This window comes from Monodelphis domestica, chromosome 2 (assembly GCF_027887165.1).
Source record: "Monodelphis domestica isolate mMonDom1 chromosome 2, mMonDom1.pri, whole genome shotgun sequence".
Classification (NCBI taxonomy): Eukaryota; Metazoa; Chordata; class Mammalia; order Didelphimorphia; family Didelphidae; genus Monodelphis; species Monodelphis domestica.
In genome coordinates this window covers 270,274,021-270,278,906 of record NC_077228.1, presented here as the reverse complement: position 1 = coordinate 270,278,906, position 4,886 = coordinate 270,274,021, and positions in this window count along the sequence as shown.

Below are 4,886 nucleotides of genomic sequence, written 5' to 3'. Positions count from 1 at the left end.
TATAATGTTTTGAATGTTGCCCAAAGCAATTGACTTGAAAGGGAAGGGTAAGAATTTTGTTAGGCACATCTTCAGTGAGGGGTCAGCAGGACAATACCTGAATGTCACTGGATTAGCGGTCACCAGAATCAAGCATCTCATCAATGTCTTTAGCTTTGTGACTTTAGGCAACTGACTCCCCTCTCAGGTCTTATCTCAGATTTTGGGGGTTGAATTAAATGGAATAGATAGGAGGCTATGCAAGTCTCCCTGTGCTTAGGTCAGATTATGCCAAGTAGAGGATACCATCTTGTTGCCAAGCAGACCCATTCAGTGAGCTTCAGACCCAAACGAGGCATTCGCAGAAGTGATTTAAGATCAGATGTGACCAGATATTGAAACAAGTGTCTCAGTACTAAGTGATCAAGTGGGCAAGGCTGAGATTAGATATTTGAAAAAATAACTACCCTCGGAGATGGTTTGCCTGCTGGGCTGTGCATGAAGCTAAATTTGTAGCCAAAATCTGGTCTAAACATGGAACTGGAATAAGAAGCTTCATTTTCACTCACAATATCTCTCAGGGCAGCTAGGTAGCACAGTGGATAAAGTTAAGGCCTGGAGATGGGAGAGCCTGGGTTCAAGTCCAGCCTCATACTTTCTAGCTATGTGACCCTGGGCAAGACATTTAACCCCCATTGGCCTAGTCCTTTCTGCTCTTCTGCCTTGGGCCTAATATTTAACACCAGTTCTAAGAAGATAAGAGTTTTAAAATAATTATCTAACATTAACAGAAGGGGGTGGTCTGCTTGGGAACCTTAAGTAAGGGAGCCCAAGGAAAAATCTGTCCATGTTGTCTCCTTTATCACCCAAGGGAGAAACTCATCTGTGGCAAGCAGGAAAATTCTAGTCACAAGAAAATGTGATCTAGGGTAGACCAGGTATGAATCTCCAGGCTTTCCCACAGCCTGAATGAGAGATCCCATAAGCACAAGCAACTTCCTTTTCTCTGCACCCACATTCACCAAGTAATCTCCTGGTTTCTAATGTGGTTCCCCAGGGAATCTGGGTATCCCAGTTATGTCCTAAACCTGGAACATAATTATAAATGAACTCTGGTCTATCTATATTCAGCATTGGGAGTTTGGATAGTGAATGGAGTCCTCGGAGCTTGCTCACCTCTGGTTAAAGATAGAAACTAAGTTTGTGGACCAGATCCTGGGCCTAAGGAACCATGATCATGATCATGAGCTATGCTCAACCTTCCAGAATATGAATAGTGGCATCCTTTCATCATCATTAGCTGCAGTCCTACCTACTGTTACTTGGACCATCTTTGCTCCCAATAGGGGAACCAACAGAAATGCCCACAGATAATAGGCTCCTTCCCACCCCCAGGCCATAGGGCCTTTTTCTTAAGCCTTCATGATTGATTCCCTTGGCTACTTTTGCACCTGGCCAAGGGAACCTGTTGTAATACTTACAGACCTGGGCTTTGCCTTAGGTCATGGGTCTTTTTTTCCCATTCTGACTTTAAATCTCCCCTGGAAGTAGGCAAGAGGAACAGAGTGTACATGTACAGCACCAAAATCCTAGTACAAATTAAATAGATCATATTTGATCATAGGACCATAGGTTCCTTAGATTTCTACATCTCCACTACCATCACCCTACTTTATAGATAAGGAAACAGGCCTAGAGAATACCTTGCCCAAAGTCATATAGTAAGCAACAGAGCTAGGATGCTCCTAAATCTTCAGAATTCTAAATCCAATGCTTATGCCTCCAAACCACACTGCTCAGTCTTTTCAAGTGCTGCTTATTCCATCATTAAGGAAAGACTGACACCACCAGGCTTTTGTGTGAATTATGTGGATCTCCTTGAACTCAGTACCTTACCTTTGGTACTCAATGAATGTGGAATGAATGAATGAGTGGGTGAAATAGACCAATAGTGTTAGGAAATGCTCCTCTGCCCAGAAGTTGTTTCTCTGCTTCAAAATGTGCCCCAATCAGGAATTCCATAAACATAAATTAGAAGGGACTCATGAAGCCAGGCTTAGAGATAGGAGGTCCTGGATTCAAATCTCACATCCAACACTTACTCACTGTGTGACTCTGGACAAGTCATTTAACCCCTATTGCCTGATCCTTACCACTCTTGCCTTGTAACCATTACATAGTATTAATTCTAAGCCAGAAAGCAAGGATTTAAAAAAAAAAAGGAAGGGACTCATGGGGTCCAGTCTACACAGTAAAGGCATCACAATAACTCAGGGACAAGGGGTGGCTTAGTCTCTGCATCAGGACCAAGGAGGGGGAACCCCACCACCTCTTGAAGAAGCCCATTCCATTACTTAACTTATTGTGAGAACACTGAGCCTTGAACTGTGGCCTCTTTCCAACTTCTTCCCATTGTTGCTAGTTCTGCCTGCAGGGGCCCATAGCCTATTAAATATTCGAAGACAGCCCTCATGCCTCCCTTGAATCTTCTCTGGGCTAATCATCATTCCTCCAAGAAAAATGTTTATATGTCATGAACTCTAGTCTTTCTCCATGCTAGTTGCCCTCCTTTAGCTTATTCTAGAACTGACTGAGTATTTCAGAGGAGGGTACAGGACAGTAGAACCATCACCAATGATCATTCCTGCAAGCTATAGCTCTCTTAATGAAGCCCAATATTGAATTGGCTTTTTCCTAACTTATATTGAGCTTGCAGCCCACTAAAACTCCCAGATCTTTTTCAGAACACCTGCTATCCAAACTTGGATCTCCCATATTATACTTGTAAAATTGGTTTCTTTTTTGTTCTCAAGTCTAAGTCCTGACATTTACACCTGTTGAAATTAAGGTAGCCTGTCAAGATCCTGGATCCTGAATGTCCATCCAAATTATCCTTTTTGGCTTTGGGTCACCCACAAACTTTATTTATTTATTTATTTTGGTCAATTTCAAACACACCCACAGATTTGATAAGCTTGCTATCCATGCCTTTATCCAAGTTAAAATGTTAAACAATATATGACCAAGTAAAGATGCCTGGGGCACTTCACTGGAGATCTGTTATGTTATCATTTTAAACCATTATGAACTACTTCTCTTTGAGTCCATCATCTAACCAGTTCCAAATCCATCAGGTGGACAAATTATTGTACTTTGGGTTCCTTTTAATTGAAAGGCAGCCTTTTCCTATTTTGTGGATCTGGTCACAGAAAAGGATGAATTTTACCCTTGAGAGAAAAGTGTTCCTCTGTGTGCCTTTTATCTATGTGCTATAGATATGTAGTTGACCTCCATGCTTCTTTAAATGAATGTAGGAAGAGCTGGGTCTTCTTGGGATTGAGCCTAATGTGGCTTAGCGTGACAATTTCTTCACAGAATCTCACAGTTGGAAGAGACTTCAGTGGCCCATCTAATCCAAACCGAACCGGTACAAAAATCTGATCTACAGTTTATCCAGGTTTTCTCTGAAGGTCGACCCACTTACAGCTATTGTTGTTCAGTCTTTTCAGCCATGTCTAACTCTTCATGACCCCATTTTCAGATTTTCCCAGCAAAAATATCAAGGTGATTTGCCATTTCGCTCTCCAGCTCATTTGCAAATGAGGAAACTGAAGCAGAGTGAAATGACTTGCCCACGGTCACACAGCTACTAAGTATCTGATTCCACATTTGGATAGCTTTAATTGTAAGTATTCCCTGACATGAAACAGAAATTTATCTTTTTACAACATCCCCCTTTGCTCTTTGTCCTGGTTTTTGCAAGGCAAGCAGAACAACTAATAACCTGTTCTACCCGGTATTCCTGCAAATAGCTGAAGGACCACCACTATACCTACTAAGTCTTCTCTTAGATAAACATTCCCTATTCCTTTAACCTATCCTCACATTACATCATCTCCAGATCATTCACTGTCCTAATTACCCTCCTCTGGACACTTTAGCTTATCAATGTCTTTCCCAATATGGGAAGTCTAGAATCATACACAGTGCTCTGGACATGGTCTTAGAGGCTACAGTGGCACTGCACCTCTCTGGTCTTAGACTCTAGAGCTTTCCTAATACAGCCAAGTTCACGTTAGGCTTCTTGGCTGCTCTACTACATTGCTGATCCAAATGGAGCTTGCAGACCACTAAACCCCCAGATCTTTTTTCAAAATTAATTTCTATTTAGCCATATTTCCTCTATATTTTATTTGTGAAGTTGATTTGGTTTTTTTTTCCTCAAATACATGAAAAAATATGTTGACCTTTTTAAAAGTTTGAGCCAAATTCTCCCCCTCCCTCACTCCACCCCTTCCTTCTCCTCCTCCCTGAGTCAGTAAGCAATCTGATATAAATTCTACACGTGTAATAGTATAAGACATCTTTCCATATTAGTCATTCTGTGAAAAAGAATGCCAACCCCCCCCCCCCAAAAGTGAAGAAATAAAATGAAATAGTGGTTTCCTGGTTCTGCTCACTTCACTTTGCATCAGTTCATGTAAGTCTTTCCAGCTTTTTCTTAAATCATCCTTCTCATCATACTGTACTATAAGAAATAGTACAGTAATATTCCATTACAATCACATGCCACAATGTCAAGTTGGTTTTTTGAACCCAGGTATAGCATTTTACATTTATCTCCACTAAATTTCATTTTAGATTCAACCCCATGTTCTAACTTATTCAGATCTTTTTGGATCCTGAGTCTGTCAACCACCATGAGGTTAGCTTTCCCTTCTAGCCTGTAATAAATAGCCCTCTGTAATAAATTCTTTGTTGTCCTCAAGAGGTGGAGCTGCCTAAATCAACTAAGTCATCTTCCTAATTCCAATTAAAGTCTGTATCTTATCTGGGGAAATCCCATTTGTGTTTCTATATCGACTGATAAGTTCATGAAGAATTTGCTTCCCCTCCCTGTGAACTGA